We start from the raw sequence: 15,161 nt of genomic DNA, 5'->3' as shown, positions 1-15,161 counted from the left end.
AACAAAGGTGGGGAATTGAATGGATGCCAACAGTTGGTCTCTACCAGAGGCAAACTGGTAGCTTGCTCCCACCTGTTCATACACCCACACCTAAATGCGCAGATGTCTATCTGGAAAACACCAGATGGAATAGGATGCAAAAAAGCTCCAGGTCAGCAAACAGCCAGCAACAGAGCTGTACCATCTGCTGTAAAAATACATGCAGCTAATACATATAAGTAGCAAAAATTGCTCATATCAACAATGGCCAGCTGCAGCAAGTTCACTTCCTCTGTACCCAGTGCTGAAGTGAAGTACCAAAGGCAGTTCCCTCCAACTATCATTGCACTCAGTACCAACATTGCTGGCTATCCAACATTGCATTTAAATATTCAGCTGCTCTGCCACTTTCCCACAGGCTTCCATATATACTTAAAGGCCATTTCTGCTCAAAGGACCAATTTAAAATCTGGATTGATATCCTCCTGGTGGCAAAGCTTGTGTAATTTTAACTATCCACCCCTTGAGGAATGATTTTACCAGTCTGCTGGATGATAGGAAAGGTGATTGGGGTGGGGACAGACAACAAATAAATGTCAGAACAATCCCTGATGCCATTCCAGAACCAGGTCATTTAACCAAACAAGTGAATAGCAGTGGCTCAATCACCCCCTGACTAGCGACATCTGAATAATGAGGAGTTCAATTGAGGGCCACCGTTCCAGCTTCCGGTTAGGGTTGGTCCTCATAACATATTCAGAAGCTGCAAAATTCAATGATGCGGCCTCCAAGAGCTTCTTCTAGATGGAGTGGGGTAGTGGGATATTGGGGATGTTTATATTTGCAGGCTTCATGGCCAATGGAGAGAGCTACCCATAGCAATGGCTGCCTCAGTGGCCCCATTGCAACTGGAAGTATAACACATCTGATCATCAGGATCTGCCAGTCTGACCCTGGCATAAAAGTGATTTGTCTCCCCAATGCGCTCAATTACCCATTTCTTCTCTCCATCGTCCCTTGCTTGTGAGAGGGCATTTCCACAGGAAGGTATCCTTCTCCTGCTTTCAGCCTCAACTGTAACAAGCCTACTTGATGGCACTGCCAAGGTTGTGGAATTGCCAATCCTCCAGCAATATTGTAAAAGCCCACCTGCTGTCCTCAACTGGAAAGTGGGTGCACCAAAGAGGCAACCTCTGGAAGGATTGCTGCCTATAACTTTGTTCCACCATCGAGACTTAAACTCTGGCCTTGATTCCCACTTGGCTTTGATTAACTCAGCCCATGACTACACTGTTTGCAAAAGTGTGGATCATAAGGTACCATTGTAATATGAAGTCAACTTCAACTGGTGTCCTTAACAGTGAAGCCACTAATATTTTCCAGATTGATTAATACAACAGGATGAAGAACTAGGTGCAACAAGCTCCATACAGATCTCTTTTGACTTTCAATGTGAGCTGCAAATCAGCACCAAGTTTCCTCTCGGCCCCACTAGGGAAGCTTAGGCCTTCCCCTACCATGGACTCCCTGACACTTATCTGCTATGGGCAGGTGCTTTGAGGCAAGAAGGCATCCAGTGAATCTTAAATAATGCTTATCTATTGAAATCAGCTGGTTCTCATTCTGCTAAGGGGAACATGAAATTAAGTCATCAGTATGGTTTTCTGCCAGAAATCCATTAGCAGTTACAATTCTCACCAATAATTTAGGACTCTGTTTCAATGAAGCAACAAATCTCTGATTTCAACTGGCACAGTCATACCATTGAAATGTCCCTTTACTTCTTTATAATTTCCACTGTAGTTTATCTTGTTACATGCTCAGCTACATTAAAATGACAATGAACCATAGTTTACATTACTGTAAAATATTGTTCTATTATGTTTCCAGTTTAAAAAATGTACTTGCATAAAGGTCTGTTATGCACTCTGTACAGAATTAGGTTCAGGTGCCTGGAAAGATTTGACGAAACACGAGATAACGTAAATTACATGAAACAATTAATTTTCTGGTCCATGTTTCCAGCTTTGAGTTAAAAAAAAGGTCTGTGGTGGCTTCTTGGCATCAAACAAAACCCAAAGTAAACTGTAATTCCAATGATTTCACTCCCTCTAAAAAAAATCAAAGTAAGATTCAGGCGGCGAACGAAATTAGCACACTACTGCTTTGTCCCTGGGCTTGGGTTCAAATGCTGCGCAGATTGATGATGTGCAAATCTCCTTATTAACTGTAAGGATCCTATGTGAAATGAATTTGGGTAATCTCAAACTAATTCCTTTTGGGCACAAACTCACAATAATTTGGCACTAATTGCCAATCCATTTAAAAAGGCCATAAGGATAGTTGGCATGGAATTCACGTTCCATTTTGCGAATCGTTTACATACAACATGATTAACTGTGCTTCCCACCTCGTTAAATGAAAACAGCAAAAGTGGAAAAAGCACATTAACTCCAAACACTAACCCTCCACTGTAGCCTACAAAGACTTTGTGAGGCTAGCTCATATCAGAAATCTTTTATCGGTACAATCATGTTGCATTTAGTATTTGGTGTTTCAATCACATCATTTTGACCTTTAGTGGCTGAGGGCCAACATTTCGCATTCTATTAAAATGGATCAGTCTTGCTGCCATTGTTAGTTGTTTCTACTGGGTGAAGGCCAATATGCCTATAAAAGAAATTAATAAAACTAGACTTAGAATGGAAGATAAAGAACATTTAATTTATCTCAAAAGATCAATTGAAATGAATGCCACACAATCTTCAAAGAGAGAACAAAGAGTTTCTGTTACTTCAGCTCAAGATTACTATACCTATTAAATCCACCATAATTCTCAAAGCTAAACTTTTGGCGGACATAAATGCCCAGCAAATTGGCTTCTTTCATGGTATCAGTCTTTGTGCTGCTATTGTTGAAATAAAATGGCAATCTCAGCAGCAATTTTCCCATCAAAGTCATCCTTCAACTTCATCATATGCACTACATGTGCAGAATGCATGTTTAACATGTAACTAATCCTTCTGAATATCACTTATGCAATTCTGATGCCTTTTTCATTACGTAGTGCATGGGCTTTGACCAGCGAGAGAGTGTGGTGCTGGAAAAGCACAGCAGGTCAGGCAGCATCCGAGGAGCAGGAAAATCGATGTTTTGGGCAAAAGCCTTTCATCAGGAATCCGTCGATTCTCCTGCTCCTTGGATGCTGCCTGACCTGTTGTGCTTTGCCAGTGCCACACTGTCAACTGTGATCTCCCACATCTGCGGTCCGCACTTTCCCTCTATGACCAGCCAACTCAAAGCCAGTCTTGGATTGAAGAAATCTTCTAAATCTCCTGTTTATATCTGTCAGCCTGGGTTCCCCAATTGGCACAGATTAACAACCCTATGAAGGATCTCCTAGAAAATGAGATCCTATTGAAACAAATCCATTATAGACTACTTTGAGATTAAAAAGATTAATTGCCCCAACTTCTTTTTGATTTTCCTTCCTACCATGCTCCAACTGACTAGAGAAAAGCTCCCTAATCTCTGAGTGCATTTATTTATCAAGTGGGCAATAAACTATCTAATCCCAGATAACTCCAATCAAAAATGAAGACCATGCCATTGTCTGTCATCAAGTTTTAATATGCTGATGATGCTGCAGTCAATATCATATTTAAAACAAATGTTTAATCACTGAAGCATATTTACTGAGGCAAATGAGGAAATGGAACTTATACTCAATGTTTGAAAGACCAAAGTCCTCCACCAATAAGCTCCACCTGCCCCATAGATTTAGACTCATGAGTGCATGGAAAATGTGGAATACATCTGGCACCTTGGAAGTTATCTTTCACCAAAGACTTTTATTGTGAAAGGAATCCATGTTTGCCTGAAATCTGCTGGTGCAGCCTTTTGCTGCCTGAGGAAGCAGACGTTTGAAGATCATGACATCAAAACAGAAATTAATTTCATGGTCCAGAATGAAATCATGATCCTCATCTTATGCTCCTGAAACACGGACAACGTACAGGAGGCAACTTATGCATTGGAGTCATACCATCAATGGTATTTGAGGAAGTATGTGGACCAACACCAGTGCCCTCTCACAAGCAGGAACAAAACATTGAAGCTATGATCATCTGTCATCAGCTTTGTTAAGTCAGTTATAAAGTTTGGATAATGATACCAAGCTCCTAAAGCAGGTCCTTGTTTACTAACTCCTCTAGAACAGATGCATGAGAGGACATATGATGTAGCCCCTGAAGGATGTGAAGGCTAACAAGAGGAAATGCAACATTATCATCAATCCCTGAGCAAAGTGAAGACAAAAGACGCGAGTAGTGTAAAGAACAAATCATGAGTTAAACTGATAATACGAGAACAGACAATGTGGATAACGATAAATGCTCTACATTTCATTAAGCCTGAAGATTCTAACCTGGCCTCATCAGCCATCTTCAAACTATAATCATCCTATCCATGTGGGTTAGATAATAATAACATATGGTAATTGAGAAATGGCTAGTCAAAAGGTATTCTTAATGCTATTATTCAAAACGTAATTTATGCAAAGTGGGTAAAATCATAGCAAATGCATAAATTTATCCATTGACTAATGTTAAACATGCGATATGAGCCTTATACATTTATACTCATATATGGAGCTCTTAAAATTTACCCTATGATACCAAACTTCTCAATTACAGTCACAAATAGCATGTAATGCAACATACAATTGAATAAACTATTACCTAAATTATTAATTTTTAAACAGCCAAGCTGTCCAAGAAAATTGACTAATTCTGCTTGTTTTCAGCTTATGCACTGTGATGGTAATAAAACAATTTTTAAAAACACATCCCTTGTGTGTTTTTAGTAGAAATGCAGTTTCTGTTCACCTCAATCGAAAATCCCTACTATGCAAACATAAATGACATGCTTACTCAGCAAATGTTTCATATACCACAAAGTTCAGCAACCTATTACCAGTAAACGTTTAAACATTTTAGCCAACACATAATTACTAGCTCGATCCTTTGATTTCTGTTGTTCTTCCGTATTTAGTTGTTTAAACTGAATCTAGAGCTAGGACTTTCCACAGTACATTCCCCATCTGTATTCCTGATTGATGGTTAGAGCATCACCTATGGAAGCTATGTAAGTAAGCTAATTCTGAAAAATACATCGAGATCAGTAGCATTCACTAATAGTGTCATGTTGGTTTTACAAAACGTCCAAGACTTTAACTCAACTCAATTTGCTATTCCTACTTTTCTTATCTTGTGTGTTCGCTTGGAGTGTTTAGAATCTCTAAATGCAGAAACAGGCCATTCAGCCCAATGAAAACACACTGACCCTCGAAACAGCATGCCAATCAAATCCATCCTCCTACCCTATCCCTGTTACCCTGCATTTCTCATGGCTAACTTATTAACCAACACACTCCTGAACACCATGGGTAATTTAGCATGACCAATCCACCTAACTCGTACATCTTTAGACTGTGGGAGGAAACCGGAGCATCTGGCACAAATCCACGCAGAGACAGGGAGAACATCCAAACCTCAGACAGACAGTCGCCCATGAATGGTATTGGCCCAGGAGGATTTGAGCATCTTAGAAAGGGAGATTAAGGAAGTAAAATTAGAGGTTAATATTCAGGAGAGGAGGAAGAATGTGATGCACTGTTTTCTGGGAAGGATGTGTCTCAAGTGCAAAGGGCACCTTCCAAAGATAGTACCCATTCTTTCTTCCCAACCTTTTAAAGCATTTTAAAACAAAGTGGACTGCCAATTCTTGCCCACATTATATTATGGCATGGGTATGTTAATATTGTGGTCAACTGAGCTTTTAGACAGCTAATCAATCTTTACCTACTTATTAATTGTAGCAGACGGCCTGCTAAATTCAATACCCCACTCACGCCCTGTAAAATGAGGTCAGCGTGGCAGTTACCAAGAAAATTATGGCTTGTACTTGCCATTTTTGCCCTATTCCTGGCAAAAATCCACACTATGGAAGCATGTAAAGTCCAGTGCGATGTTTCCTGCTCTCATGTTTGCATTATTGTAACAAATGGTAAAGAAGCAATGTAAAAAAGCAATGTAGGTCAAGACAATGAGTGCAACTTCATGAATAATTCCATATTTTGAGTCATCTTATGCAAGTGACATTACCCAGGAAGCCACTCAGAGCTCACATTGAAGCAAAAGAGGAACAAGATGAGATGAAAACTGGGCTGAAATGTACACCAAAGACATTTGGATCAGTGAAAGCATTGAAAACAATAGAATGGAATGGTGGGTGTAAGCCATAAGGAGCCTAATGTGAAAATATTCTCTCAGTGCCAATATCACCGGTTGATGACAGCATGGTTACCATTAATGCCAAGACCATCAGTTCTGTTTCATTCTGATGGTGTTGAATCTCGAGTTTTGTTAGAGTGGTACTGATCCATGCAAGTACAATATTTCATCAGAGTCCTGACTTGTGCCGTGTAGATGAAGGACAGGCTTTGAAAGGTCAGGAGATGAATTATGAATGTCAGAATTCTGAGCTCTTGACCTGTATTATGTACAGTATTAGCTAGCTTCAATTTCTGGTCAACAGTAACCAACACAGAGTATTGATAGATTGAAATGCTCAATCTGATTATTACTTTGGTGTGATTGTACTTCCCTGCTCAAAGGATATAGGAAATCTACCTCAGAACTGCTTTAACAATTATCAATTGCTTTCACAGTTCCAATGGAGCAACAAGTTTCTTTCTGAAATAAATGTGTGAGTTGCCTGCAATAAGTACATCTACTTCTAGCTGCTTCCCCCACAACTTCTCTTTCTACATAAGAGTTTATTAGCTGTCCTAATTTATCAGGAATCCACTGCATGTACTTGAGATCAGTCTTGTGTGTAAATCGATAAATCATTAAAACTGACAGGCCAGTTTATCAGAAGGTGATGATCCTGGATGTGTATGGCTGATACCATGAACCAAACATGGACTGTATTACTGAACATTCACCGGCACATTAAATAGCTGATTAAGTAGCTACTCAGTTCTCCACATTGGTGTGCTGCTGAGAGCTAGTGCTATAAAAAGAATGTCAGTGCTTTTATGTCGTTCCATTCATTGCTCTTGGGCCAAAACTGACAACTGAGTGGAACACTGCCCAGCTGTTCAACATGTTGATGAATGGGAAGAGCACTGTTCAGTGGTGCAAATAGTAAATCATCCTGAGGAACCTTTATAGTTATCACAAACTAAAGGCAATTAGCATCCCATTATTGTCATCATTCATTCATATATTAGACAATGCAGATTAATGATGCTACAGCTGAAGGTATTGTCTTTCAACAAAGAGAAAATTTTATTTAAGTCATTATGACACAAATATGTACTGATCACTGCAAACAATTGCAATAACACACATCAGACATAAGGGCGGAATCTTATAGGGGTCTGAGCAACATTGATGATGGTGTGATCTGTGGCAGAATCGGTTGAGAAGTCCTGTGAGACCCATTGCAACATCAAGAGCATGTTTCATGTTTTGGTCAAATGGTGTGGTGAGTTTCTCACTAGGCAGTGGCAAGTTGCCAACTGAGGGGGATTACATCCATTGAAATGCCTGATTTATGCCTCAGCTTGCCTCATTAATATTCAAACCTTATCTTGCCAAACATGCCGAACAAGCCAGGCATTCTCGACATGGAAGTCAGAATAGGAACCTGGCAACTTCACCACTTGCTACAAAGGTCCTGTCGTATCTGTCATGTCCTGGGCATGTCAGGAACCATGCAGGGTAGTTCTTAAATAACAGTGCTTGTCTGGGTACACATGGGCTTTTAAAGTAGGCGCAGGTGCAAAAAATGCTGGTCAATTCTAGGCTATCTCAGCAGTTGTAGTTTGGTCCAGAGATTATGCATGATAAGATGGAGATAAAATCAAATGTGAGGCATGCCATAGGGGTGGGATAGGTAGTGAATGAGATGTTCAGTAAGATTCAGTGGGAAACTCACAAGGTCTCATGGTGAGAGTCCATCCAAAAACTGTATAATTCTTCAATGTATAATTTCAGTTACATCACACTGCAAATCTTTGCTATAATTTCTGTGTTACGATCGAGCCCTCCACAATCACCTGATGAAGGAGCGTCGCTCCAAAAGCTAGTGTGCTTCCAATTAAACCTGTTGGACTATAACCTGGTGTTGTGTGATTTTTAACTTTGTACACCCCAGTCCAACACCGGCATCTCCGAATCATCCAAAAACTGATGCAACTTGCACCTAGTCAAGTAACAGAACACTCATGGATTTGAAAAGAGATCGGATTGTTGTAAATGATTAACCACTAGAGTGAACTGGCAGTGTCCGCATGCACTGCTCAGTCTGCTTTCATCTTCAGTATTGTAATTGTATTTTAAAACAAAAATACTTGCAAATATCTTCTGAGTTTTGGATCCTTAGTAAGAATACTTTTGACTTCATGCTGTGTTCGATGCACCAGCAATGCTGTGATTCTTACACAAATCAGTAAAAGACAATGTAAAATAGTTTCCTCAGGGAGTAGTGACTCAATAATATATGGAACATGCTACATTATTCATATATATGTATATTGTAGCATATTCCATACCTTATTGCCATTGAGAGAGTGCTATGAATGTTCATCGGACATCTTGCTGGAATGGCGGTACTATCCTATGAGGAGAGATTGACCAACCTGTGCCTTTATTCTCTAGAGTTTGAAGAATGATGGGTGATCACATTGAAATCTACAGTGTACTTAAACAAATGGACAGGTTTGATGTAGTTAAGATGCTGAGGAGTATAGAACACAATTTAAATATAAAGGGCAGCCATTTAGGACTGAAATGAGGAGATTTGTTTTTACTCAGAGGGTGGTGAATCTCTGCAATCACTATGTGAGAGAGGTCACTTCAAGATGGATATACCATCTCAGCACTTTAAATTCATGAAGTAAAAATGACCAATCTTTAATTATACAGGTCAACTGCCGTACCCGCGGGTCTGGTTACCATGGTCTAAACATATTACAGGGAATGTTCCAGAACCAGGGACCGGGGGCTGCCGGGAAAGTAAATTTCCCATTTAAATGAATGGGTTTGCGTCTTCAAAGTAAAGATTTATAAATGTTTGATTATCAATGGTATAAAGAATTAAGGGGACAGAGTGGGGAACAGACATTGAATTGCTCAACCAGCCATGATTGTATTAAATGTATTAAATGGCATAGCAGACTCGATGGGCAAATGGGGGCTACTTCTCTTCCTGCATTTTTAAAGGGCTTTCTTCAGTGTTACCTGATGTAAAGACTTCTGAAAGTCTGCGTGCAAGACTATTCTGAAGAATCTGGGATGTCATTTTCAGGTTTATGAGGGTAACTAGTCAAAATTGGTCTGTAGTTAAACAATAGCTTGAATTTTATACTCAAGTTAAGATTGCAACTTTGGAAAAGTTCCTGCTTTCATAAATTTGTCACAGGTGAAATGCCCAAGATGGTCCCAACATCATGGACTCTCATTGAGTAAACTTATTTGAAGTACCTTATTAAAGGTCTCCTGGCTTTTTATTTGGATTTCTCATTAAATATAAATGTAACGGTACAAGAGGCAGGAACAGATGAGAGCTGGTCTGGGAATTCCAGCTGTTGGCAAAGAGCACTGGTGCCCCAGCACAGTCCAGATTTTGTGATGATGCAGTGTAAATATTCAATTTCCATAATTTTAATTTAATATTGGAGAAATGCTTGAATTGGACCGATGGTTTAATAAAGGATACGACTGACCTAAAATGGATGCTATGGTCACATGCCATGTAATGGCAATCTACATAGATTATACAAATCCAGCTACATGGAATTATCACCTCTTGTTTTACTCACACTTGTTTGATAGATTTCCACGTTTAAAGGTGAAAGTGTGCCTCCAACTATTTAGCTTGTAATGAAACAACGATCCACAATCCACAAAGGAATTGTATGTCAACAGCAGTCCTTGGCCAACAATGGAGAAAGGAAGCAACAAGTACTGAAAACTGCAAGGATACTGAAAAGCTACCTCCCTTTCTCACTCTCTTTTACAATTAAGAACTAATGGCCTGTGAAAAACAATTTGAAAGGAATGATTAATTTAGAAATCAAGATTATCTGCAAGCACCAACATCCCTGAGGAAACAAGACAACAGACAAGCAATTAAGGTTCCTGGTTTCATTCTCATATCTTAAGGAATGTTAGTCTTTTAAAGTTTAATTGTTATAACTTTCCTGTTTGTGCTGATACCCTCTGCACCTTTTTAAATTTCTTACCTATATTTCTGTGTGGGTTTGACAATAAAATTCTTTTATTATTTTCTTACAGGATAGTAATAATAAAAAGCAACCCCTCTATTTGACATTCAACAAGGTTCCCCATGGGGAATTGGTTAGCAAAGTTAGATCTCATGGAATACAGGAAGAACTCACCATTTGGATACAGAACTGGCTCAAAGGTAGAAGACAGAGGGTGGTGGTGGAGGGTTGCTTTTCAGATTGGAGGCCTGTGACCAGTGGATTGCCACAAGGATTGGTGCTGGGTCCACTACTTTGTCATTTATATAAATGATTTGGATGTAAACATAGAAGGTATAGTTGAACCGAAGGGTCTGTTTCTGAGCTGTACATCTCTATGACTCTATTTCACTCAAGAAATCTTGAAATTGATTGGGTTCTTCATGTTGATCTAGTTAATTACCTGTTAATTTAAGTTTAATAGTGTTGGATCACAAAACAAAATTGAAAAATTGTTATAACCATCCTAGAGGGAGGTATAAAGGAAGTCTTATTCCCTCTCCTCATTTTGAGTCTATTATAAAAGATATAACAGTGAAAATACATAAGATAATCAAACAATGTCAGTATAATTTTGTGAAGGGAATATCATGCCTGACAATTTTATTACCGTTTGTTGAGTAGATAACAAGTAGCTCAGATAAAGAGGAACTAGTAGATGTATTATATTTGGCTATCCAAAACACCTTTGAAAAGGTACTTCAAATAAGATTACTTAATGACAGTCCATGATGCTGGGGGTAGTATATTAAAACTCTAACTATAACTCTCTGCCTTCATTATGAGCCAATAGAAACACAGAGTTGGGATAAAGGAAGCATATTTAGGTTGGCAAACTGTAACTAGTGGAGTACCACAAGGATGAGTGTTAGTGCCACCATTATTCATATATATATGGACTGAGAGAAATGTACAATCACCAAATTTCCAAATGACATAAAAATAGGTGGAAACGCAAGAAGTAAGGATGACACAAGAAGTCTGCAGGGGGATACAAGCAAGTTAACCAAATGTGTAAAACTTGGCAGATGGCATAATAATATAGGAAGTTGTGAGGTTATGCACTTTAGCAGGAAGGATAGAAGACCTGAATATTATTTAAGCAGCAGCTTAAAGGGATTTGGGGTTCCTTGCGTATGATTCACAAAATACTAGTACCCAGGTTCAGCAGATAAAAGGGAGGGAAATGAAACCACGGTGTTTATTTCAAAGGGAACTGGGTATAAAAATAGGGAGGCCTTGCTAAAACTATACCAGACACTTGTTAAATCATTCTGGAATACTCGACAGTTTCTGTCTTTATTTAAGAAATAATATACAGTCCTGGCATTATGGTGAGACTGACTATTGAGGAGAGGTTGAGTAGGTTGTACTTGTACTCATGTGGTTTAAAAGAATGAGAGGTGACCTATTGAAATATACAAGATGCTTAGGGCAATTGATAAGATAGATGTGAAAAGGTTGTTACCCTTGTGGAAGAGACTAGGACCAGAGGGCATAGTTTTAGAGTAAAGTTTTGCCCATTCAAGACCGAGATGGTGAGGAATTTCTTCAGAGAGTAGTGAATCTGTGGAATTCCTTACCACAGAGAAATGAAGAGACTAGTGTTTTAAGTACATTAGGCTGAGTTAGAGAGATTTCTAATCAGTAAGGGAATCAAGGGTTAAGGGGCAAGGACAAGACAATGGAATTGAGAATTACCAGAACAACCATAACCTAACTAAAGAGTGGAGCAGCCCCTTTGGACTGAATGGTCTACTTCTGCTTCAACATCTTATGGTCTTGCCATCATATGATCTGGTTATAACAATTCTCATCCAAGAGGCTGAATCATATCTTGAACTGGCTGCCCGATAAAGGCTGACTTCTACACCAACTACAAATGGCCAAAACAGAGCCAGAGGAAGAGTGCAGCATCCTAGCAGCACACTGGGGGCTAGGTTTTAAATCACCCTCCTTCTACAATGGTGGTCTGGTAAGTGCAGCTATTTTTAATTTAATAAATTTTAAAAGTGCTGAGAGGGTACAAGCCCTCTTAATGCTACCTCTCTCCCTCTTATCTATAATGACAGGTTGCAGTTTTATTTTATTGCGGCAGCACTTTGTAACGGACCTCCAGCATCCGCAGCCAACCCACTGTAAACAACTGGATGACAAGCCCTCTCACAATTAATTGATCAGTCCTCAACAATCACTATCCCCAGCTGAATTCAGAATTGGGATCTACATTTGGTCCTGACACCAAACAGAGAATCCAGCCCAACAAGCCCCGCCCAGATTGGTGATGATTGGATAAACCCTCTGTGAATCTCTTTTTAAAAATCACATTTTCTACCCACCTCCAATGTAGTAGCTAACACAATCGATTTGCAATCCAGTTGTTCGAAACACACCACCTAAGATCAAAAACACCAGTATTGTACACAATTGTGGGCTGAAAATCTAGAGCTCTGTCAGGAATACAGAGAAGATATTGCAAGCAATACAAGATAGTGACCCTGCGTATGAATCTGTTTTTAAAATATTCACAATTAGCATTGATGATGAAATGGAGGTTGATGTTCTGAGTTAATATATCAATCTCAGTGCTGCAACATATTCTGTGCTATAAATATAGAAGTAACTGGGCTGAAGCTCAGAGCCTCGACTTCATTTCACAGACCTTTAAATCATCAGTAACAAAGGACATTTAAATGTGACCTGTTTTGAACTCTGTACTTTGAGATTAAGAAAAAGGCACCAACTCATTACATCATCCAATATGCTATTCATTTATGGATATATGTACCACTTGTAGTTGAGTAGGAAACAATTAGTAGAGACTTTATTTTAACCAGTTGTGGGAAGCCACTGACGCTGGGCCAGTATTCCTGTCTATTATTCAAAATGCTGGCAGATTTTAACTGGGAGGCCTAATTTTAAAGCTGCTGATCAACTACTTTCCAATTAAAATTTATTAATAAGCTCCTTCCCAACTCTGGTGAACCCTGCAACCCCTGTCAAAGCCAATGTGGTATTTAAATTTGTGAGAACAGTCTAGGAAACGAACCTACTTAGAGTCATAGAGATGTGCAGCACGGAAACAGACCTTTCGGTCCAACTTGTCCAGGTCGACCAGATATCCCAACCTAATCCATTCCCACTCATCCCATATCCCTCCAAACCCTTCCTATTCATATGCCCATCCAGATGCCTTTTAAATGGTGCAATTCTACTAGCCTCCACCACTTCCTCTGGCAGCTCATTCCATACACACACCACCCTCTGCATGAAAACATTGCCCCTTAGGTCTCTTTTATATCTTTCCCCTTTCACCCTTAAACCTATGCCCTCTAGTTCTGGACCCTCCCACCCCAGCAAAAAGACTTTCTCTATTTATCCTATCCATGCCTGTCATGATTTTATAAACCTCTTTCAGGTCACCGTTCAGCCTCCGACGCTCCAGCCCCAGCCTCTTCAGCATCTCCCTATAGGTCAAATCCTCCAACCCTAGCAACATGATTAGATTAGATTAGATTCCCTACAGTATGGAAACAGGCCCTTTGGCCCAACAAGTCCACACCGACCCTCCAAAGAGTAACCCACCCAGACCCATTCACCTACCCTATATTTACCTCTGACTAACACTTTGGGCAATTTAGCATGGCCAATTCACCTGATCTGCACATCTTTGGATTGTGGGAGGAAACCAGAGCACCCGGAGGAAACCCACGTAGATATGGGAAGATTTGTAAACTCCACACAGATAGTTACCGGAGGCTGGAAGCGAACTCTGGTTCCTGGTGCTGTGATGCAGCAGTGCTAACCACTGAGCCACTGTGCCGCCCCAAATCCTTGCAAATCTTTTCCGAACCCTTTCAAATTTCACAACATTCTTCCGAATGGAGGGAGACCAGAATTGCAAACAATATTCCAAAAGTGGCCAAACCGACCTCCTGTACAGCTGCAACATGGCCTCTCAACACCTATACTCAATACTCTGACCAATTGATATTAACTGTTTTCCCACTACTTTCCCATCAGATCAAAGTGAATTCAAATCACCCCTAAAATTCACGGCTGTTAAATAGGACTAACACAAAATAAGCATTATGTAGACAGCTGTTAAAAAACTAACACAATCACGGTGATCAAAAGAAGTCTTTAGATATAAATCTGGATATTTACACATCTGGTATAAGAAACACTAATAATCATATTAAAAGGCAATTATTTTAAATCTACACATGCAGTTTCAGAATAAAAACATGTGGTATCAGAGGAAATTGGATTAAGATAAAGAATGGATTCCTTTTCTTTAATCAAAAGATTTCTACTGAAAAATGTTTCCTTTCGGCATTTGATGTACTCAATGGGTTTATAGTACTACAGATTCCAACAGATCTTCACCATATCACTCGGCTTCCTTTTCCTCAGAAGATCATAATTTTACTTGGAAGTTTTATCAATCGAGGATGAGATAATCTATCTGAGCCTAATCTTCTCCTTGGCACTTGTCTTCCTGTCATCTTTCCATTACTGATTATCCTTCATTAGTTAGTACAGTGTTGGATTACTTGTTACTTTGGTTAGACCCTCAGCATGTGACTCTTATACCTGTCATGTTATTCCAGCTGTTTTGTTTGTTTCCAGCACCACCTTATTTTTAATTTTTTCTCATTATCTCTCTGCCTTAATTAATTGGATTATAGGTCATCCCCTTCACTTACTATTCAGCTGTTGACACTTTACTCACACCATCTGACACTTTTGATCATGTACAGAGACTTATTATTCAGCCTATCAACACTCCATTTACTCTATTTGTATGATCTTTCGATCTTTCTGCCTATTGATCTTTCTTCCT

At 39.4% G+C, this 15,161-nt stretch overlaps 1 protein-coding gene across 7 annotated transcripts in view; it reads right to left on the bottom strand.

Moving 5' to 3' along the window:
* The window catches only part of LOC122554382 (disabled homolog 1), a 697,887-nt gene that overhangs the window by 228,602 nt on the left and 454,124 nt on the right, over positions 1 to 15,161 (bottom strand). The window lies entirely within an intron of this gene.

This window comes from Chiloscyllium plagiosum, unplaced genomic scaffold, assembly GCF_037043375.1.
Source record: "Chiloscyllium plagiosum isolate Xiang-an unplaced genomic scaffold, Cpla_swu_hap1 HiC_scaffold_9, whole genome shotgun sequence".
In the NCBI taxonomy this organism is placed as follows: Eukaryota; Metazoa; Chordata; class Chondrichthyes; order Orectolobiformes; family Hemiscylliidae; genus Chiloscyllium; species Chiloscyllium plagiosum.
This window is presented reverse-complemented; position numbering and strand designations above follow the sequence as displayed.